The sequence below is a fragment of the Pseudorasbora parva genome, chromosome 6 (assembly GCF_024679245.1).
Source record: "Pseudorasbora parva isolate DD20220531a chromosome 6, ASM2467924v1, whole genome shotgun sequence".
Lineage (NCBI taxonomy): Eukaryota > Metazoa > Chordata > Actinopteri > Cypriniformes > Gobionidae > Pseudorasbora > Pseudorasbora parva.
In genome coordinates, this window is record NC_090177.1 from 46,973,903 (window position 1) to 46,998,530 (window position 24,628).

Genomic DNA, 24,628 nt, shown 5'->3' on the forward strand with positions numbered 1-24,628 from the left:
TTTTATATTATAAAAGATAATAATTTATTTAAATGCAAATAAAAGCTGTCAATTGACCTTTCTATTCATCAAATAATCCTGAAAAATAAAATGTATCATGGTTTCCACAACATTTTTAAGCAGCAAAACTGTTTTCAACACTGATAATAATCATAAATGTTTCTTGATTATGACATCCTCATCTGAGAATGATTAGTGAAGGATCATGTGACACTGAAGACTGGAGTAATGATGATAAATTCAGCTTTGACCACAGGAATAAATTACTATATATTCACAAAAAGCTGTTTTAATTTGTAATAATATTTCACAATTTTACTGTTTAACTATTTTTGATTAAATAAATGCAGCCGTGGTGAGCAGAAGATACTAAACATTAAAAGCTGCATTATTACTTTATTGTCAATAAATAGCCTACATTGAGATGGCTTGAAAAACACACAATGCATATATTGTCGCAATCGTCCGATTGTTTTCCTTCAACTGCAGCTCCAGCGTGACAGGGTATTACTTCTACAAATCCACTTTTGGACTTTCTGCGAGAGCGCCCTCCTCATATTTAAATGCGAATAAAATGACAGGTCATGCATAGATTATTTTTGTCTCTGAATTTAAATCTTGATGTATTCACATTGGTTTTGGTTTCTATGTAAATACATTTGACCGTGACACGTGAAGCGCACTATCAACCAAGATTAGAGAAGACTGTCTTTAGCGTCCCTGTCAACTTACCCGCCCTCGCGCAGCGTATCGTTGGTTCGAATCCCGCTCGGAGCGGGTCGGTTAGGATCGGTGAGACCTAGTAAAAGTGCGGGGGACGAAAATACATTTTATTAAAAGTGAAGGTACGCCCATGGTAACACTGTCCAACAGCAACACCCGGAGGTGGAGTTACAGTGGGATGCGCTGTCCCCAATCTGACCCCCTAATGTGTGCAGCGGTGGGTTAAGTGCACTCAAAAAAATTATACGGTGGATTTATGTCAACAGGTTCCACGTAATTGAGTTATGTTATATGCATAAAATAACACTTTATTTAAACATTTACTCTCCACATTCAGCCCATTTGCAAAGCATGATGGGAAGTGAATGTTCTGTTTGATTGGGTTACTTGATTTAAACATGTTATTTCAAAATAAAAACATCAAGTTATGTCAAAGAGTGATGGTTTTAAGTCAGTTTAACATGAATCAATTACAATTGAACCAGAAACCTGATATAATGGTGTTAAATCAAGATGAATTGCTTAAATAAAGTGAACAGCATCATAAGTTCATTTTTTTGAGTATGAGTGGTAAATGAGAATGAATGAGTTACGTGAGACGAGGCAATGTCTCCATCATGCTATGAGTTGATATGATCAGTTATGATTAGATATGATTGGTTTGTGCAATAAATCCCGGCTATTGTTCTTGAATCGGCCTGAATGAAGGTAATAATGCAGTAAATGGGAAGGCTAATTAAAAATAAGATCATAAAAACTCCATTTCACCACTTTATGTCACGTCAAAATCAAAGTTGAATTGGCAAGAAAAAAACAGTAAGTAAGAAAATATTTTAACTGTGTTAAAAGTGGCAATGGTTGTACCAACTGCTATGTACACAGGACATGGATAAACCTTCACTGAACTGACTGCCATCTTTGAAGAAGTAGTGCATGCCAGTTAGTAAAGGTGCCCATTATGATGGTGTCTGATTTGTATGTATTTACATGATTTTATTCTTTTTTTTTAAATCGGACTTGAAATTGCACCAATGTCACAGCTGTCACAAAACTGCTCTGAGGCTTGGGTGAAGATTCAAACGCAGTGTTTATTGGGTAATCCAGAATTGTAATCCAAGTAACAGACAGAGGGTTAAAACCAAGGCAAACAACACAAATACAATATCCAAAAATATGGGTGGAAGATCAAAACCATAAGGAGAAATATTAGAGAGCACTCAGAAATTCAGTGTGACACTAACAAGACTTTGTAGAGAATGATTAAATAATAAGGGCCTAAATAGACATTTAACAAGGGTAATAACACAAAGGTGGAAGTGATCAAACAATAAGTCCAGGCAATGGGTTATGGGAAATATAATTCACTAAGGGAAAGCAATGGAGTCGGGAGGAGTGCCCTCTAGTGGAGATCAAGGCCACTCCAGCTAGTGGATGTAACCATATCACAGTTACGTATGCCATTAAAGTACCAGAAGAGAGATTCAAGAGCAGTCGGCTTCCACATATTCCAAAGCATTTTTGCACCCTTGAAGGGCTCTTTGGGAAGGGCGATTGGAAATGTGTTACTGTCGCTAACACACTGTTGCTTACTATGACAGCTGTCAGTCTGAATACCTTATCCCAAAATGTTTTTGGAGACAGAATGTAGCAGACCATATCGGAATGATGGCCACACTTTACTGATGGTTTATGTTGTTACGATCCAACTGGGGATCGAACCGGGGTCTCCAGTGTGTGTGTCTGTGACGCTAACCACTTAACCACGGAAGGAGGTTGACCCCAAATGCAGAGGTATTCAGGACAGTAAAAAGTCTGAGTTTTAATCTTTGCCTCTTTACTTCAGCATTCAAAAACAAACCAGAAAGCAGAAAAAAACAAAAAGTCTTAGGCATGACAATGGTGAGGCTAACATCAGGACTGAACAAGAACAAAAGGGTGTGAGGCCTTAAATAAGGTTTCTCATTAGGTGTGATTCAACACAGGTGAGAGCATTACAATCATTTAAATCAAAGAGAATTAACCTAGGTAGAAATAACGACCTCTAGTGGTGAAATCAAGGAACTTCAGACAAAACATTACAGAACCCTCTCTTTTAGGAACGGCTCCTGACGTTCCCAACGGCTCAGGTTGAGTGAAGACGATGAAAGTCCCTAATCAAACTCTTGTCCAGGTTATGGCGAGTGGGGACCCAAGACCGTTCCTCTGGCCCATATCCTTCCCAGTCCACTAGAAACTGCCGTTTACCACGAACCAGTCGGGTGTCCAATATCTGCTTGACCACGTATGCTGGCTGGCCATCAATGATCTGTGGAGCTGGGGGTGGCCTGGTGGCAGGAGACAGAGGACTGTATATGACAGGTTTTAAGCGGGAAACATGAAAGGTAGGATGTATGCGCAAAGACCTGGGAAGTAGGAGACGGTAAGAAACAGGGTTTACTTTCCTTAAAACCTTGAAGGGGCCTATAAATCTGGGAGCCAATTTGCGGGCTTCGACTTTAAGAGGAAGGTCCTTGCTAGACAGCCAGACATTCTGCCCTGGACGGAGAGATGGTGCTGGTCTGCGGTGACGGTTGGCCCGTTGCTGTTGTAGCTTTGAAGCCTTAAGAAGCGCAGCTCGGGCCTTACTCCACACCCTGTGGCACCGTTGAACCAGATGTTGGGCAGCCGGGACTCCCACGTCAGACTCCTGCTCAGAGAACAAAGGAGGTTGATAGCCAAATTGACATTCAAAAGGTGACATACCCGTTGAGGAATGGCGAAGAGTATTATGGGCAAATTCCGCCCATATCAGTTGCCTGCTCCAGGATGTTGGGTTGGATGAAGCTAGACATCTCAAGGTGGTCTCAATCTCTTGGTTAGTTCTTTCAGTCTGTCCATTAGACTGGGGATGAAATCCAGATGATAGACTGGCTGAAGCCCCAATAAGCTGGCAGAAGGCCTTCCAGAACCTGGATGCAAACTGAGGACCACGGTCTGAAACAACATCTTGGGGAAAGCCATGCAATCTAAAGACATGCTGCAAAACAATTTCAGCAGTTTGTGGAGCCGAAGGAAGTTTTGGCAATGGTATAAGGTGGCAAGCTTTTGAGAACCTATCAACTACCACCAAAATCACCTTGTTACCTTGGGAGAGTGGTAGGCCCGTTACGAAGTCCATAGAAATATGTGACCATGGACGAGCAGGGATTGGGAGGGGTAGCAGATGACCTTGTGGACGAGACCTGGAATCCTTATGCTGGGCACAAATGGGGCAGGCAGCCACAAAGGATTTAACGTCCTCAGCGATCCTTGGCCACCAGAAGCGTCTGCAAATGAACTCTAGGGTCCTACCGACTCCTGGGTGGCATGTGATTGATGAGGCATGTCCCCACTGCAAAACATCAGTGCGTACACTTTTGGGTACAAAAAGACGACCAGGAGGCCCGTTACCTGGATCAGTCTCCTGCTTCTGTGCCTTTCTAACCCTGGTCTCTATTCCCCATCTAACTGGAGCCAGAATCTTGGATGAGGGGATGATCATCACTGGGGTTGACACCATGTCGGGTGGATCAAACTGCCTGGAGAGGGCATCAGGCTTCTGATTCTTAGATCCTGGTCAATAGGAGAGAACAAAGTCAAAACGATTAAAAAATAAAGCCCATCGGGCCTGGCGAGAGTTCAGTCTCTTGGCTTCTTGGATATAAGCTAGATTCTTGTGGTCAGTCCATACAACAAAGGGATGTTTGGCCCCCTCCAACCAGTGCCTCCATTCCTCTAAAGCTAGCTTAACAGCTAATAACTCCCTGTTACCAATATCATAATTTCTTTCTGTTGGGGAGAGCTTGTGTGAAAAAAAAGCACAGGGATGCAATTTGTCGTCTTTTCTGGCACGCTGGGAGAGTACCGCTCCGACCCCTACCTCCGAGGCATCCACCTCGACTACGAAGGGCAACTCAGGATCTGGGATGGTAAGGATAGGTGCTGAAGTAAATCTGTCTTTTAGTTTGCAGAACGCCTTTTCAGCCTCCTCTGTCCACTGGAAGCCCTTCACATTCTTCCTAGTGAGAGTCGTAAGTGGAGCAGCAATGGCACTGAAATTTCGAATGAACTTTCGATAGAAAGTGGAAAAACCAAGGAACCGTTGTACCTGCTTGATGGAGCTGGGTCGGGGCCAATCTTTAACCGCTTTGGTTTTGGCAGGGTCCATTTGAATATGACCATTAGAAACAATGAAGCCCAAAAAGGATACCTCTTTAGCATGAAACTCACTTTTCTCAAGTTTGATGAACAGATTGTTTCTCAGGAGTTGCTGAAGGACCAGGCGAACGTGATGAACATGCTCCTGGAGGTTCTTGGAAAAGATAAGAATATCATCCAAATATACAAAAACAAATCTATTCAGCATGTCTCTTAAAACATCATTAATCAAAGCTTGAAATACAGCAGGAGCATTTACCAACCCAAAAGGCATGACCTTATACTCATAGTGGCCCGTGGGTGTATTAAAAGCTGTCTTCCATTCATCACCAGCACGGATGCGGACCAGGTGATAAGCATTCCGAAGGTCGAGTTTAGTGAAAACTGTAGCCCCCTGAAGCAACTCAAAGGCAGTAGACATTAATGGAAGAGGGTAACGATTCTTTATGGTAATCTTATTGAGACCCCTGTAATCAATACAGGGTCGGAGCCCACCATCCTTCTTAGCAACAAAAAAGAATCCAGCTCCTGCTGGGGAAGTCGAGGGTCGTATAATGCCAGATTCCAGAGCCTCTTGGATATAGTCCTCCATGGCCTTCCTCTCTGGTGGTGAAAGGGAAAATAGTCTCCCCCTTGGAGGACACATTCCAGGCAACAAGTCAATTGCACAATCATAAGGTCTGTGTGGAGGCAAGGATAAGGCCGCCTTCTTGCTGAATACGTCTAAAAGGTCTGCATAATCAGGGGGAACACGGGACAATTCTGGAGAGGTCCTGGATAATTGCAGAGAAGTCCTTAACAGCCCAGGGGTTGCCTGACTTAAGTTAGGAGAGACCAAAAGTTCAAGAGATGAAGTAGAGAGACACAGATTATCACAATTAGGCCCCCATTTGAGAATGTTACCGGAGGACCAGTCAATCTGGGGGTTATGAAGGGCTAGCCAAGGGAAACCAAGTATTAAAGGAAATTCTGGTGACTTGATTACATAGAACTGTATAGTTTCTTGGTGCCCCCCAACCCGGAGACATAAAGGAAGAGTGCTCAGACTCACCTGACCAGAGCCAAGGGGCCTTCCATCCAATGCCGTAATGGTCAGGGGGTCCTCCAGGGTGGTAAGTGGCACCTGAAGATGTCTGGCAATTTCCAAATCCATAAAGTTTCCAGCGGCCCCGGAATCCACAAAGGCCTTTAGAGGATGTGACTGATCCTTCCATAAAAGGTGAGTAGGCAAGAGAACACCAGAAGATGCTGAGTTGGGAGGGGTAGTCTCTCTCATCACAGTCCTCCCTTTACTGGACGAGAGTTGGCTTTTCCCGAAAGGATCGGGCAGAAAGCTCGAAAGTGGCCAGGTTCGCCACAGTACAGGCAGCATTTATCCTTAATTCTGCGATTTCGCTCTGTTTGGGAGAGCCGTGATCGGCCCAACTGCATGGGCTCCTCAGTGCAGGTTAGAGGGGAGACAGGGTGATCATGAGACGAGGGCAGTACCAAAGGATATTGACTAGGAACATATCTAGAAGACACTGTGCGCTCCCTACGCCGTTCTCGAAGACGATTATCTAATCGAATGGCCATATCAATCAGGGATTCCAGGTCCGTTGCAGGGTCTCGGGCAGCTAATTCATCCTTGAGATCATCAGAAAGTGCTCTATTGAAAGCAACAGTCAATGCCTCCTGATTCCAGCCACTCTCTATCGCTAGGGTTCGAAATTCCACAGCTAATTCTGCAACACTTTGCGTACCCTGGGTTAGCTGAAGGAGGCGGCTAGCTGCCTCACGTCCCCTTACTGGATGTTCAAACACCCGCCTCATCTCGTCAATAAAACTACTATAATTTGAGCAGACTGCTGGTTGTGGCGACTGCTCCCACAAAGCAGTGGCCCAGGCTAGGGCTTTCCCAGATAAAAGAGTAATGACATAGGCCACCTTGCTGCGTGATGTAGGAAACTTATGAGGTTGTAATTCAAAGTTCAATGAGCACTGGGTGAGGAAGCCTTTGCATTTACCAGGACTTCCATCATACCTTTCAGGGTGAGGCAGATGAATCTCAGAGTAGCTGGTAGGAGTGCTGAGAGGTGTTGGTGGAGCCTGGGGTTGAGAATCTGCATCCCGCTGTGGGTTTGAAAGGGCTTGAAGGTGTTGCAGGATCTCTGTGATTGCTTGACCCAGTTTTGATACAGCAACTTCTTGTTGTGCCAGCACTTGTTCATGTCGTTCCATGGTGGCTGCCTGGCTTGAAACAGCAGCTAAGATGCGTTCAGCATTGGTCAAAGGTTGGGCACCCTCTGCTGGGGTTGTATCCATGGTTCAGTCCTACTGTTACGATCCAACTGGGGATCGAACCGGGGTCTCCAGTGTGTGTGTCTGTGACGCTAACCACTTAACCACGGAATGAGGTTGACCCCAAATGCAGAGGTATTCAGGACAGTAAAAAGTCTGAGTTTTAATCTTTGCCTCTTTACTTCAGCATTCAAAAACAAACCAGAAAGCAGAAAAAAACAAAAAGTCTTAGGCATGACAATGGTGAGGCTAACATCAGGACTGAACAAGAACAAAAGGGTGTGAGGCCTTAAATAAGGTTTCTCATTAGGTGTGATTCTACACAGGTGAGAGCATTACAATCATTTAAATCAAAGAGAATTAACCTAGGTAGAAATAACGACCTCTAGTGGTGAAATCAAGGAACTTCAGACAAAACATTACATTATGTTAAGTTTATTGCATCCTTTTTCTCTCCAAAAAAATCAGTCTAGTTAACAAACTCTCTGTCTTTCATTATCACTAACATACACCACAAATCACACAAAAACAACTAACAGTAAACAAACATCTACAGACCTTATGCCCTTTCGGGGGTGCTAATAAACCATAAACTTTATATCTGTAAAACAACTGTGATCAACTGCGAGCTCTCCCTTTCACTACCTGCATCGCTCCGTAGACTAAAATAAAGTCTGTAACACAGAAGGACCACCTCTCGCCAAGGAGCATTCAAGTGGGATTTATATATACAACCTGTTTTTTAAATAAATATGGTGGGAGATTAATTTGGTAGCGAGGGTTTCCAGATCTTAATGCAAACAGGAGAAACTTCATGTTACGGTCGTCACTATGGTCGCAGATGACAACATCTGGGATTAACACTGTTCATGTACCGGGTAAGATTAAATAATTATATTTAACCAGTTTAATATGAGAGCCACTGAAATGTAGACATTCGTTTATGTGTATTTGAGCTAAACTGTTACATGACGTGAGAACCGTTAGTTACGTAACTTAATGAGAGTATGACAACTTAATAAATCAGTGTTACAGTAACCCAGGCACATTGTTTTACCAAAATTTTTTTTTTAGCATAAACACCATCAAACCGATTGGATTTTCAAATGTTTCTCTATGGCACTGAAACCTAGCTTGACAAGCCAGACCCACATCGAGATGTTTGGTCTGGAAACTCACCATAGACAGCTCAATCCGAGGGGCGGATAAACGGCTGTCTTTCAAACTCCCTCTGCACGCGATAGGATAGCGCTACCACCAATCAGAGCAAAGTGAAGTGGAGCTGATAGATTAAACATTCACCGGCAAAACTCCGAACACATCTTCCCTTTTTAAGAATGACTTCAGTGCCGTTCTTTATTCTTTTCTCAGAGAAAAGCTTAACTCAAGTCTTCCAGAGTCGCGGTCAAAGCTGATTCGAAAGACTGCCGTTCGCCAGTTTCTGTGTTTACTAGAAGCACGCAAACGCAACTCGGCCGTCATTATGTTAAGCCCCGCCCACCGACTCTATACCAGCAGCCATATCACCCTGTAGCCCAAGACTGGTTTCCCACTGAAGCTAAGCAGGGCTGAGCCTGGTCAGTACCTGGATGGGAGACCAACTGGGAAAGCCAGGTAGCTGCTGGTAGAGGTGTTAGTGAGGCCAGCAGGGGGCGCTCACCCTGTGGTTTGTCTGGTTCCTAACACCCCAGTATAGCGATGGGGACACTATACTGACAAAGAGCACCGTCTTTCGGATGAGACGTTAAACCGAAGTCCCGACTCTCTGTGGTCGTTAAAAATCCCAGGATGTCCTTCGATAAAGAGTAGGGGTGTTACCCCGGCATCCTGGACAAATTTGCCATTTGGCCCGTGTCCATAATGGCCTCCTAATAATCCCCATATCCTGATTGGCTTCATCACTCTGTCTCCTCTCCACCAATCAGCTGGTGTGTGGTGAGCGTTCTGGCGCAATATGACTGCCACCGCATCATCCAGGTGATGCTGCACATTGGTGGTGGTTGAGGAGATTCACCCTTCTATGTAAAGCGCTTTGAGTGCCTAGAAAAGCGCTATATCAATGTAACAAATTATTATTAATTATTATTAATTATTTATACACGATGTGATTGCCCTGACCAGAGTTTGGTTTTTACAGCTCAGAAGTATTTTGAGAGTTGCTAGGAGAAATTCGTGGCAGATTAGATTTGCTGCCGCTAGGGTGCGTCTAGATTTCTAGGCTAGCTGAAACCTAAAGATGTCTGAGTTCCGGTCTCCGTACAACTAATACTCAACTGCCATTGGCTCATCTGCTTTCAAGGGAGGGGCTTACTGATTCATTTGAAAATCAGTGTTACCGGTGTTCAGACTCAACACCAGTTACATCACTTACCCACCGTGGCACCGCCCATGAATATTGACCTGGTGGAGCCTCTGATGAACAGTTTTGATGGAAACAGGAGAGTCATTTAATTCGGAATACAATATCAACACCTCCTCATGTGTTCATAGTTACTCCTGCTGGGTGTGACTCTTCATACATGGAGGTTTGCTCTTGATATACCACAAATACTTGCTGTCCTGTTCACAGGTGAGCCAGCGAAACTGTCTCTTAAGACAAAGAAACCTGAAAGCGCATCTGTTTCACATCTATTTATAGACTTTAATGAGTGAGCATTCCCAGGGCGTCATTGTTAAAGCCAAGTTCTCGCATACTTTACAACCGGTCAAACAAAGATGTCTTCCCATAGCTCTGTCAGTGCAGCATTGAGAGTAGCTTTGCATTGGGAACAAAATTGTCATGTATCTAGCTCAGTGTTTACAAACTCAACCCAAAACTGTGCATTTTGTAAATCTTCCTAATCTAACATATCACAGGCAGAACTCATCTCATTAGTAGAGACCAAGACCTGAAAAGGATGTGAATTCCCTTAAACATAGTGTTTGGGGTACTTTAAGACCAGGACTATGAAGAAAAAAAAAGACAAAATTTGGCATACATGCAGTTTTATAATTGAACACATTTGTGCATACACACAATCATGTTTTTTGTGTATACGCACACTGCTATACGAAGTTTTATACAGTTTTAAACAAATTGCATAAATTGCTAGAAACTTGGGATTCCATTCTTTCTGAGTCAAGTGTGCATTATTTATTAAGTGAAAATAATTTATGTTCTGCTATTTATAATCATCATGAAGCAAGCATTTCTCTTGTTGCCATTAAAACAACATGTCCTCCAACCAATATGCCTATATAGGTTGTTTGCCACTTCCTTGAAATACGACCCATAGGAGCGTTTACTAAAGTTTTCCTCCTACTGACAGCAGGACACTTTCATTTAAAAGCATTTCCCTCTTGTATCTGCGTAATATTTCAGGTTTTGCATAGCTCAGTTGGTAAAGCATTGCACTATAAAACAACAACATGAGATCATGCAATCGTGAGTTCGATCCCAGGGAACATGTGCTCATAAAGTGTGTGTGCTCTATAAATCATTGGGTAGGTTAAGGGATAGGGTGGGTGTAGCTGTAAATTAAAACAATATTTTTGCTAAATGGAAATAGGACAAATGGTGGTAAAAAGTCCACACATTGCATTAAAATGAACACGCATTTTGATTGGTAACGATAGTCATACCATGACGTCAGACGTAACGCGACACTGTCATTATATTTACGCCAGCTAGAGGGCGCATGACTTTAAAACGTAAATATAGGTCGTAATAAAGTGCTTGAAAAACCACCTTTAGAGTCATATTTTTTTGGAGGACGGGTTGCATTAAAACATTACCATATATCGCACTATTTAAATATTTTTTTTTTATTTCTGGATAATGATTTAATGTGATTTGAATGCTTAACTCAGTATTAATATAAATGTGTATATTAAATGGAAAACAACCAGTTAACAACTCTGTACAAAAAGTCCAAGAGCAGGGGTGTCCAAACTCGGTCCTGCAGAGTTTCGCTCCAACTTGCCTCACCAAATTGCCTGGAAGGTCCACACGGACACGCGTTTAGCTGTATTCATACAATTTTGTATCGTATCAGTGTTTTGTCCAGATGGATCCGCCACTTTAGGAGCTTGAAACCAGTATTTTTTAAAACAGGGTCCCAGAGTGGATAAATCTGAAACCGACACTCTTGCATTTTCTTGTGCACAGCCAATCCATATATTTAGTGAAATATTTGGTGATGTCATCACGCCACATCCTGCACAGGTTTAGGGTTGGGGTTGGTGTAGGCATTAATAAAACCCAATCTGGTAAGTAGCAAATTTATTTATTGTGAGATTTTGCTTGACTTCCCACCATTACTGTACCCCTTCTAACTCTTCTCCATTTTTAGTGTATTTCCATGGCAGAATTACAGCACCACATACTGGTCTGGCATGTATACTACACAGCTTCAGTGGTTTTGTGTGTACTCAGATACTTCATGAGACGAGGGAAAAAAAGATTGGATAAGGAAAGCTCTGGCTGCATGTGGATGTGGCCTTAGTAAGGTCTTGATTAGCTGGTTCAGGTGTGTTTAATTGGGGTTGGAGCTGAACTATATATCCTGATGCGTGTGTAAAAAAGTTAACATATTTCAGTGCCCATTTTGTGTGTACGCAGCGCTTACATCAGGCTTATACATCAGACCTGAACAAACCATCCATCGTTAATTTCACCCTTGCATTGCGTATTGAGTGAGGCTATTGCAACTTTCTTAACATAGTTCAGCTATAATCCACAGGCCTTGCTGGCGCTGTCTGTCTTTAACAGGGATTCTCTTCTGTGGGTTGTCTGCCAAAAGTTTTCTCAGGTTTGTTGATTCGCGGGTGGTCTGGAGGGATGTTTTGGGAAGCCAATCACAATGATGGATTTGCTAATGAATAGTAGCAGAGTCTAGTAGTTTCAAGTTGAGCAAAAAACCTAATTTAAAGAGACTCTCAATGGAAAGAAACTAAAGTAAAGAAATGAGAGAAAAGAAAAGTAGTGAGGCTCACTGGGAATGAGCAGGTTAGCAGTCTGAACCCAAGAGGGGTTAGAGGGGTTCTTACCGGAGACATTATCTTTAGTTTGGGGCGCCACTAAGTTTCCCTCTCCTTCACACTCTCAGTCACATGGTTTTTAACTTCCCAACTTTTAAATAATATAATTCAGTCATGCCTTCTATAATATGAATATAATATATCTGACCCATATTTGGCTAATATTAACATTTTTGAAATTACTTATTATTCACACCCATACCAAATATTTTAATATTGTATTAAATGTGTTTTTTTTTAAGTTGTGTGTAGACTTTGTTGATGTGTGTCACATATTATTTATTGTTTGAGTGAACTGTCCTGAATAGCAGTGATTAAAACAAAACACTTTTTACAGATTCCTTTCAGTTATGTCATAAAGATACAACAGATTCTGCCAGTGGTGTGTGAGATAGTGCAAGACTGAAACAAAAAAAAACCATCTCTCAGTTCTCTCTCATTATGATAAGGATTAAACGCGCACACGTCCATACTCACCTCGTCTGAGATCCCGCTCTCTCCTCCTCACCTTCACCTCCTCTGGTCTTCCGGAGAGTTCTGCTGCGTCATAAAGATTTCAGAGCTCAGAAACATGATCAGCCCAAAGAAGTGCTGCACACGGGAAAAATGATTCACAGCACAGAAATGTAGCTGGACCACTAAACATTTGAATGAATAAAACACGTCTTTGCTTTAATGCGATATTTGTTGAATTTTATTTCTGCATTTGATGTGCACAGATTCAATGAACATTAATTTTCCTTCATTTTTTCCTCGTTTTCATTACATGGCGTTATGTTCACTTTTTAAATAACATCACACAGAAGCTTTAATCTAATAACAAGTTGTAATAAACACATCTAAAAAAGTACAAAAAATGAACCCTTTGGCAGCTGTTTGAGTGGGACGCACTGAATCTGCAGTTTCTGAAAGACAGAAGAAACAGAAGAAAACTGCAGTCGTTTAATGTATTACTTTGAACATGAAGAATACACTACACTAGGATGTGTGTGTGTGTGTGTGTGTGTGTGTGTGTGTGTGTGTGTGTGTGTGTGTGTGTGTGTGTGTGTGTGTGTGTGTGTGTGTGCCGCTCTCTCAATGATATCTGTACACTGCAAAAACGCTTTTCTTGCATAGTATTTTGGTCTTGTTTCCAAATTCTTCAATCAAGATGCTTTTACTAGATAAGTACAATCAAATATATGTTTGATGGTTTTCTGGGGGGAAATCTAAATGAAGTGAGGTTTTGCTTTTTAAAAAAAATCAAGCACAATTATTTGCTAATGGGGTAAGAAAAATAATCTTGTTTCTGTTTGGGACAGAAACACAAAACAAAATTACATACAAAAAAACAAGATTAATTTTCTTACTCCATTGGCACATTTTGTTTTTTCAGAAAACAAGAAAAAATATCTTATGTAATTTTACATAACTAGTAAATGCATCTTGATTTTTAAAAAAATATATATTTAGACTAGAAACAAGACAAAAATACTAAATAAGAAGAGCATTTTTTGCAGTGTATTAAATGTCCACTGAAGGCGAGTTGGATGAACCCAAGTGCAGTGTATTGACAAACTTAAAAAAAACCTGAATGTAGTCTCTTAAAGGTGCAGTGTTTAGTATTTTTGAGGATCTATTGACAAAAATGTTACACAATAAACATAACTATGTTTTCAGTGGAGAAAGCCCTTACATAACGAGGCATTATGTTTGTCTTACCTTAGAATGAGCCGTTTCCATCTACACACACCCTTACAGTGAAGTCACCATTTTGAGCCGCCATGTTTCTACAGTGGCCCTGAAGGTACAAACTTCTCTGCAGAGTGCTAGCTACTCTCTGCTGTCTCAGACGATCACATCTTTGTCCTGTGTCAGCCACCGTAGCTTCAAAAGTGAGGGGTGAGCGGTCACCTGTTGTAATTCACAACCTCACCACTAGATGCTGTTAAAATTCACACACTGCACCGTTAAAGGATCTAAACATCAACATGGCTTGGATTGAAAATATACTTGAACTCACCAACAGCAGTTACACAGAAAAAAAAGCTAGATAAAATACAATTCACGAGTTTGTGTGCCCATATAATCTTAGTGAAAGTGGTAAACAGATTTGGCTTGCTGTCTTCTATGAGGGGCTCGGAGAGGATATTCTACCTGAGCTCCGACTGCCCCCCTATAACAGGCAAAAGTGTATGAAAGGAGGAGCAGGGGATGAGGAGAGATGCTGCAGGAACTAAAGAGGGAAAGAGGTAAGCTGCTGGTTTTATACGTTGGTATTAGGGGTGTAACGATTAATCTACTACATCGATGTATCGATTTATATTCCTATGATCCAACTACATCGATCTGTGCTCGGCAAGTTGGTCTTCCGGACGACATATATCGATCTAATATTGTTTTAAAAGGTTATCGATCGATTGTATCGATAATGGAAAATAACGCATTTGATTTAAGCACGTCAGACTTTATATGGATGTTTTTCTTAGCACTTTTAAAGATAAAGGCGTTAAACGTTACTCAGTCTGCCTATATGTGACGTCAGCCGCACACGTCAGCTGCAGCGCAAAGAAAACGTCCCTGGTTACGACTGTAACCTTAGTTCCCTGAGAACAGGGAACGAGACGCTGCGTCAGCTGACGCTATGGGGAACGCCTCCAGCGTGACCGGTGTCTGAAACGTTTATCCAATCACATCAGTCCTACTGACCGGCGACAGCCTCTGACGTCATAGACGTGCGACCAGGAAGTATAAAAGGGCGCCTTGCAAACACAACCGCATTCAATTCGTCTGAAGGGACTGTTCGCAGGCAGGCCCCGAGGCATGGCAAAAGTGACGCAGCGTCTCGTTCCCTGTTCTCAGGGAACTAAGGTTACAGTCGTAACCAGGGACGTTCCCTTTCGAAAGGGAACTCGAGCTGCGTCAGCTGACGCTATGGGGAACGATATACCCACGCCGCCATGCCGAGGGGAGTGCATGCCTACTAGCAGTGACAACTGTCAGGACGAGCAAATTCAACTGAAATGCCTGAACCACTCCCCCTCTGGTCACATTAGGCTGTCAGTGACAGCATTCCCTACGGTCATAGCCCGAGCTGTGGCCTTGGGGCACCTTCATGTACCCTACCCCGGCCGCTCAAAGGCCTGGAACCAACCTGTTCAACAGAAGGGGTTCTTTTAAGGGAATGTGGCTAGGGGACCCGAGGGCGCCCCAGCCAGTCACTATTCGGGAAGAACTTCACCGAATGCCACCAGGGAGGCTTGACCTGGCGTCACTATGCGGGACGCTTCCGTCTGCCAGCCCAGTCTGTTGACAACAGAGCCTCTGGAAACTCGCCTCTGGAGAGGCATCAAGCTGAGGGACTGCGAACTGGCAGTGTCCGCCTCAGGCCGGAACTCAGAGACGGGCTATCCCGGAGAACAGCGCTCAGCGTAGTGCTTTCCCACCCTTGCTAGCGAGGGGAGTCAGCTGCTCGATCCTGGGATCTACCGAGCACATACATTACAGGGGTGCTCAGGAGGCCTGAGAAGGCCTACAGGCTGATCTCACAGGGAGGCCCCGAGGGGCCTACGACCAACTGACCAGGCCCAGGCAGCCGTAAGCTCACAGACAACCCTCCTAAGAGGGGAGCTCTTAAGCCTGCCTGGTAGGTACCATGCTGTAGGCAACCTATGCAGGTCCCTGTCCTGTAAGGACCGCATAGCAGCAGTGTAAACTCGTCGTGCTAGAGTATGCACCTGCCATCAGGTGCTGCCGGCTAGGACCGAAGCCTGACGGCAGAAACCACTAGCTGTCAGCTTGAGTTCCAGTTCTGTGTCTCCTTCCAAGGAACCCGTTCCCCCAGGGAGGCCCCGCAGGGCCTACTACCTGCCAGGCTACTCGTAGCCGGCACTTCGGCCGGGGAACGACCTCAGGGCGGCCTGGTGAGGCCTGCTACCTGATAGCAGATCATGCTAACCGCCCCGGCTAGCAACCATGCTCCCTGCTCACCTTCCGGGAGGCCTAGCGAGGCCTAACCCCTGTCACCCAGAGGCCGAGGCCCTGGGCCACCCCCTCAGGGGAAGCCCGATGAGGCCCGCTGCAACCCAGCAGGCCCTCCGGGAGGCCTGGTGAGGCCTGCTACCTGCCATCTGGTGACTGGAGCCCGGGAACTGTTATCCAGCGCTGGTTCCCTGGAGTACCCCCTCAGGGGAAGCCAGATGAGGCCTGCTGCATCCCAGCAGGCCCTCAGGGAGGCCCCGCGAGGCCTACTACCTATCATCCAGTGACTGAAGCCCAGGAACGACCCCTTGGGGGAAGCCAGACGAGGCTTACTGTTACCACAGCAGGCCCTCAGGGAGGCCTGGTGAGGCCTCCTACCTGCCGTCTCACACCTGAAGCACGGGAATACCCTCTCAAGGGAGGCCCGGCAAGGCCTGCTGCACCCCAGCAGGCCCTCAGGGAGGCCTAGGGAGGCCTACTAACTGGGCTTGTAGCCATGCCAGCGATGAATACTCGCTGGCAGGTCGGATGAATGCTGGCCGCTCCATGTCGGGCTAACCATGGCTGTCTGCTTGGCTGACGAAGCCTGTTGATGAGACAATACTGTTTGTGACAACAAAAGGGAGATTTTTTTACCATCCCGCACACGGGCCCCGATGTCGTCACTCCAACTAGAAGGCCCGTCGAGGCCTCCTGTTCAGAGTCTACTGCCTGGACTGTCCGGGCTGGCTGCTCCCAGCTCACAGCTGGCTTCATTCGGAGGCTCACGGGGTCCTCCCTGCGAAGCCCAGTCCTCCGGCAGAACCTACAACACAGACCTAATTGCATCGCCAGAGCGGTGTACTCAACACATTGCTCTTACAACCCCTTTAAGTAAGGGGAGTTCATTCCTTACCACACCAGCCCCGGGGAGACCGCTGCTATTTCCAGCAACCCGCAGTTTCCTCCAAGGCGTCGCCCTGGTGATGCTTGGCTTCCCAGGGGAGCATCCAACGCTGGGCCCTCAAGAGGCACACAGGTTGTGCGTGTCGCTCACCCCGAGCCCTACGAAAGGTGGAGCAAAAAACACAGGGCAAAATTATTGCAATATGCGAATAATGGTTACCACAGTCCCACATCCCTTGGATGGGGTAAAAGTATTTGGCCCAGGTGACCCACAAACCTTACTTACCGCCTTACAGGCTAGGTTGCCAATCTATAATGCTCTCACCTTTTCCCATCTGTATTACCGCACCCCCGAGCGCAGACCCGGGGGCGGGCCCTGGCCAGGCGACTCTCACATGAGAGGAGGCTGAATAGGGGTTTTTATCATCCTGTAAAAACACAGCCTAAGCTAGCTGCCTGTATACCAGTCTCTGCTAAGGCTGCCACCCTAGCAACTTAACGTCCCAAGCCCATATCTCGAGGGTTGGGTACACATATGCTTCGTTCGTGTGTTAGCCTACTCACCCTCGCGCTTACTTACGTCCGCAGGGGTTAATGCTACAACACTTGCCCTCCGGTGGCCCGGAGCTTTTAGCCGAACCGCTAGGGACACCCACACTCGCTTAGTTTCCCTCTTGAAACATATTTCCGCGAAAATGAGCGGTAACCACTCTCAACGCACTGAGAGAACACACCAAGTAACATGTTTACTTTACTGGCTTAACGTGACGGCAACTCTCCACTAGCAAGGCTAGCTCTCACCAGCCGTCTCACGGCTTCCTTAAATAGATCGTTCCGGCCACCAAACGGGGACACCGTACAACACACCCTCGGCGGGGAGCACACAGCATTTTAAGAACATAAAACGTCCCTCATACTGAGGGCTTACCCGCTGTCCACCGGCGCGTGATGACATCCGTGCACAGGCATATACTCACAGCATCCATTGCGCGGACACACCGCCCGAGGGTTGTTTTCCGATGAGGCGTCCAACGCTGAATCTTCCTCCTCATGCCCACTCAGGGAAGCGGTCGAGTTTACTCAGACGACTCCTTTCCCACAAGGAAAACGCCACTTTTCCGCTTCTAGTGCTTATGATAACTTCTCTATAAGCTCATAAACGAAAGCACCCCAAACCTGACGGGGGCGCCTGCTCACCAGACCAGACGGGCCGTCAGAGTCTCACGTCCGCTCATCATTGGCCCCGCCCGGCCTGATGTCAAGCGCCAAGGAAAAGGGTGGAAGGAAGGGCTCACCTACTACCTCCGCTTCGCCCTCGTAGGCGGAGTTTCCCCCCGCCTACGCTGGTTCCGGTCTTCGGCACCGGCACCCTTCCTCCAGTTCCGGGTGTCCCGCCTCTTTTGCTCCCTACTCCGCCATGGAGGGGGCGCCCGAGAGGCCACGCTCGCTCGTTGGTCTTGTCTCCGGTCCTCAGACCGTGACGTACCAGGGACACCCGCCTGCCTGGGCGCGGCCCCGGACCTCAGTGGGATGCAGGTCTTAAAAGCCGCTGAGCGCGCCTTCGCCTCTCTAAACCTTCCCACCACCGCCTCGACGGAGGTGCCGAAGAGCTCAGAGGGCGAAACCGGGGCATCGAGGAGAAAGGACCTCTCTTTCCCCCCGATGTCCGCAAGGTTCAGCCACAGATGTCTCTCCGTGGCCACCATAGCCGCCATCAATCGTCCGATGGCGACTGCTGTTTGCTTGGTGGCCCGGAGAGCTAAATCCGTGGTGCGGCGGAGCTCAGCCATCGCCTCAGGGCCACCCTGGCGTTCCCCCTGATCGAGGTCCCTCAGCAGGTCGGCTTGGTAAGCCTGCAACACCGCCATGGTGTGCAGCGCCGCCGCCGCCTGACCTGCTGACGTGTACGCCCTGCCGTTTAACCGTGAGGTCGTTCTCAACGGCTTAGACGGCAGGGTGGGAGTTCTCAATGTCGATGCCCGGCCGGATGCGAGATAGTTCGCAAACGTCTCATCAACCGGCGGCATCGACACGTACTCCGCCTCGGCCACTCCCTCCACATCAGCGAAATTCGCCCGCTGATGGCGGAATAAGCGAGCCGAGAACGGGGTTCTCCATGCCCCCACGATCTGCTCGTGGAGATCGGGGAGGAATGGAAGGCTCCCAAGAGCCGGGGGGTTATGGCCGGAGAGAAACCGATCGTCCAGGCGATTTGGACGAGCGGCTTCTCCCCTAGCGCGCCGCCACGGCAACTGTAGCCGCCCGGCGGCCCGCTCCATAACCTCCAACAGCTCCCCGTACACGGGGCAGGATGGCTGGGAGGGTTCGGCCTCGGCCGCTTCACCACCCTTCACTTCCATCCCTTGCTGATGTGGGAGCTCCTCGGCCGACGATAAGGAGGAGTTATCACCCAACTCCTCCTCCGGCGGCCGCCCCTCGTGATCTGGCCCTTCGCCGAGCACAACCTCCGTCTCTAGACGGCGGGCCAGATCCAGCTGGGAGCCCCAAGACATAAGTCGCCGCTCGGCCTCGGCCGAAGCGGGACCACTCCCAGCCGCTGGACCCCCTTCCCTCGAGAAGAGGGCCAGACGAGAGCGGAGCGTCTTCAGTGACAGACGCTCACAGTTCGCACAGGAGGCACTTTCCTCAAGAACCTCCCGTGCGTGCTTCTCACCCAGGCAGAACACGCAGAGTGTGTGTGTGTCCTCAGGTGTGAGGAACCTGGGACACGGGTCTGCACACTTTCTGAAGCCGTGCTTCGACTTGTGCGTACGCTTCGACATGATGCTTTTTTTGAATCAGACAAACAGTCCCTGAAGACGAATTGGATGCGGTTGTGTTTGCAAGGCGCCCTTTTATACTTCCTGGTCGCACGTCTATGACGTCAGAGGCTGTCGCCGGTCAGTAGGACTGATGTGATTGGATAAACGTTTCAGACACTGGTCACGCTGGAGGCGTTCCCCATAGCGTCAGCTGACGCAGCTCGAGTTCCCTTTCGAAAGGGAACAAACCCATGGCGGATGGCAGAGGAGAAGCCAATGAGCGAGAAATTATCAAACCACCATTGCGGTCCAGTGTGAGAAAACACTTTGGCTATAGTAAAGATGGAGGTGTTCTAAAGGAGACGCTCGCTGTTTGTAGCTGCAGCAGGTTCAGCCACTGTTCACTCAACCTGAAGAGATGTTGGCTGCACTTTATTTTTGATATTAATATTATATTTGTATTATTTGTATGTTGAAAAACAACAGCAAAAGTAGCAGGTAAACCTATTGTTAATTAAACTTGAAGAGATGTTAGTTGACCTTTATTTTTGATATTAATATTGTAATATTTTTATGTTGAAAAATATAATGTACTTTTATTGAAAATGAGAGCAGAAAAGGTTAACTTCCTGTTAATTCAACCTAAAATGTTGGTTGCACTTTATTCAAATTAAATGTGAACACATTTGCCATTAATTGTTTACTTGTTTGTTTATATCCATAATTAATTGATATCTGATTCCCTTAAAGGAAACACCAGGAAATTAGGAAACTTCACCTGCACGTATATTTCAGTCACACTGATTACATTTTTTGCTAAATAGTCACTTAATCGATTTCAAGTCACTGAATCGTTTCGGATCGTATCGTTCTAAATGAACCAATATCGTCCTTGAATCGTATCGACAACCTCAAATCGTGATACGAATCGAATCGTTGTTAAAAGGAATCGTTACACCCCTACTTGGTAATTGAATGGGTGTACTCCTCCTGAAATTAGGTTTAATACCTTCAATGGTAACATGAGAGCTATATATACACAAGGACTAATGAGCAAACGGAAAACACCGCCTGAACACAATGAACCAATGAGAAAACAGAACTGAGAACAACCAATCAGAACACTACATATAGACAAGGACAGCACATGGCAAGATCACATGAGTAGCAAGATAATCTCATGACAAACAGGAAACAATAAAACCAATGAAAACCTAGATGTGATACCAAACCCAAAACCAAACGTGACAATATCTCATCATCTTGTATTTTTAACTTCAACCTTTTAAACCTTCTGAGTGTGTGTCCCATGTTATGAAAATGGTCGATGATTTGCTGCTGGCTAATAAAAACTCAATATTGTCAGATGTTCAATGCTTTAATGTGTCTGTCTGTGCAGACTTTGGAATATGAATATGCAGAGGCACCTCTGGGGATTCTGTGCATGACTTGACTTGACCCTGGCTTCTACTTCTTTCTATACTACTTCTTTTTTGTAACATCTACAATTTTACAAACGAATGTCATACATGAAATCAGAAGCAACACAAGCAGATCCGTTTCAATGATTTGCAATTCAATCTTGTCTTATCCAAACAAGTGTCTATTTAAAGAGTGTGCCAGTATTCTCCTTCAGAAACATGTCTTCAAAGAGAACGCTGACGCTGCATCTGCTGGACAGGATCTCTGTGTGTGTGTGTGTGTGTGTGTGTGTGAGAGATAGATAGATGCAGTGTACAGTTTTGGTTTGACTCAGAGGTTTCTATGACACCACGGACTCTCAGAGATAGAGGGTTTGTGTAGGATGAGTCTTCTATAACGTTTTCTCTCCTACTGCTCTCTTTCTTTTTCTGCCCTGCCCTTTTGACATGACATTATATTTTTTTCTTCTATGTTTTATCTCTCAACCGATTCACATCTCAGTTTCTCCCACTCATGTGCTCTCACTGTAAAAACTTTAGTGTGAATTTACAGTTGATTCGGCTACTAGTTGTTGTTCTTTAACTCATTAATTCCCACAGATGTGGTTCATTACAACTGAATGACAACTGTATGCTACGATTTTACAGTAAACAAATACAGGAAACGACAGTACTATATTACTGCTAAAAAATCACGATGATTATCTGTGACTGCATTACAATAGGCTACTGTATTCTCTATATTCACAGATCGTTGCAGATCTATCTGGGCCTTTTTGACTTCTACTTTTTAGCTCATGAAAAGAGTATTGTAAAACATTTTCAATTTAAATTAAATAAAACAACTGCTATATGACAAGCAATAATCTTACATGTAGCTCCTATTTTCATTTTGTTAGGTGCAGGTCTATGCAAAATGACCATATCCTCCTGGGACCCAGTAATAGACTTTTGTCCACTGTAGTGGACATTATATTTTAGTGAGTTTCTGTGACATCACACACGTCACAGTTTTGAGTCAGGATGTCCTTTATAGAGCACATTCAGGGCTTTGCAAAGATACCAAATGTTTGGAGGTGTCACCAGGACAACAACAACTTCTTGGTCTTTAAAAATGGCTGACATAAATGTTTAGCACTCTTATGGAAATATGATCATATTTTGTAATTATAATTTAAATCTGATTAATTTTCTAATTGTTTGTTATAAATCAACATTTCAGGAAAATGCTATGGGGTTTCTAATCTAAATATGACTCTTTGTTACAAAACAGGGCATTGATTTCATAAATGTCCACTGTAGAGGACACCGGGACTTAAATCATGTTTATCAGGCATTTTGGAGACACAACAAGTAAATAGAAAAATAAATTACATATCAATATTCCTATGAAATTTTACATATTATTATGAAAATGTTGCCAATTATTACTCCCCTTATTACACTTCTTTTTTTCATTACATGTTGCATCAAGAACACAATAATATGCAAATTAGATGCAATATACCGATACATTGTATTGAATGGGAAAATCCAAGTATGGCCATTTTACCCACATATTGCATAAAGTAAGATGGTATGTCAAAGCATTCAGTTATATCTTTTATAACATAGCTCAGAATCATCTTTAAAAAAAGTTTGTTTTAAAAAAATCCTGAAACTTAAAAATGTATTCGTGAATTAAAAATAAATCCCATTGTTTTTGCCTATACATGCAATTTCATTTCATTAAAAAAATTTAACAACTGAGTCCTGGTGTCAACTACAGAGGACATATCAAAAAATATGAATATAATATAATTTTACAAAAAAATAATCTGTCCATTTGTTTCTTATGCTCTAAACAATCTAATGACATGAAAAAATACAAAATTCAAAAAACTTTTTTTTTCTGGGTCCCAGGAGGATATGCTACATCTTGTACGATTTTCATGATGGGACAGCTTGCAACTAGGTGTGAGTGAGAAATACTTGAACTCTCACTGTGAGAATACACGTGCAAACTGTGGGTGAATCCATTAAAACATGTTGTAGGATCATGTATTGTAATAATAATCACATAATAATAATAAACTGACATCTGCTTTTGGCATAATATCTAAACTTAGTCTAGGCATTTGCAGTCTGTGGCTTACACCAGCAGTTGATATTATAACACATATCCTAGATCTGGAATGACAGTGAAACATAAAATGATTGTCCTGACAACTATGATTATTATTTGCCATTATGTTGTGTTTCAGTATTAGCCTGGTCTTACCAGACTCTCGTACATTTTATTTGTACATTGAGTCTGGCCACTCTCCATTGACAAGCGTTTATTTCCGCGAAGGCGGGCACTGTGTTAAAGTTTAAAACTATTGGGATCTGCCACTCTGGATCTGCCATAACCAATCGCTAACGTTTGGTCGTGACGTATGTCATGCGCCCTTCGCCTGTTTCACACAAATCCGACAAAATAAATGTGTGCCACCTATAAAACCATAGGATAAAACCTAAAACTCGTGGAGGAGAGTTTTGTGATCGGGAACGCACTGCTCCCGTGGTCTGTAACATGATTTTATGCTGTAAATAAAATGTAATATGCTTAGTATGATAAGAATAAATGCTGCCGTAAATAACGGACCAATTCAAATGTTTACATGCTTTTATGGGACGGTCCTTCCTGTCCCAACATGACTGCGCTCCAGTGCACAAAGCGTCGCTCCATAAAGACATGGATGAGGAGTTTGGTGTGGAGGAACTTGACTGGCCTGCACAGAGTCCTGAGCTCAACCCGATAGAACAGCTTTGGGATGAATTAGAGCGGAGACTGAGAGCCAGGCCTTCTCGTCCAACATCAGTGCCTGACCTCACTAATGCGCTTCTAGAAGAATGGGCAAAAATCCCCATAAACACACTCCTAAACCTTGAGGAAAGCCTTCCCAGAAGAGCTGGAGCTGTTAGAGCTGCAAAGGCTGGGCCGACTCCATATTAAACCCGATGAATTAACAATGGGATGGCATTAAAGTTCACGTGCAGGTAAAGGCAGGTACCCCAAAACTTAAAGGGGGGATGAAACACTCAGTTTCAGTCAATCTCATGTCAATCTTGAGTACCTATAGAGTAGTATTGCATCCTTCATATCTCCGAAAAGTCTTTCGTTTTATTATATTTATAAAAGAAATATGGGCTGTACCGAGTCTTTCTGGAAAAAACCGAGCGCCTGGAGGCGTATCGTGTGGGCGGAGCTAAAGAATGACGAATGTGCAAAGCGGTGACGTCCTCAAGCGTGGAGAAACTCGTGGCTATCTCAGCTAATACAGATAATGATCCAGAATCATTCGGAGGCTGAAATAAATTGAACAGGAGAAACGGCAGCAGCAGGACGTCCGTCTCTGTGGTATGGACTTTATTTAGTGG

The 24,628-nt window shown here is 44.7% G+C and overlaps 1 protein-coding gene and 1 pseudogene across 3 annotated transcripts in view; both read left to right on the plus strand.

The window, feature by feature from the left end:
• zmp:0000000926 (uncharacterized) overlaps positions 1–24,628 on the plus strand; it is a 74,655-nt gene that overhangs the window by 15,296 nt on the left and 34,731 nt on the right. The window lies entirely within an intron of this gene.
• Positions 8,690–8,806, plus strand: LOC137080294 (5S ribosomal RNA; annotated as a pseudogene).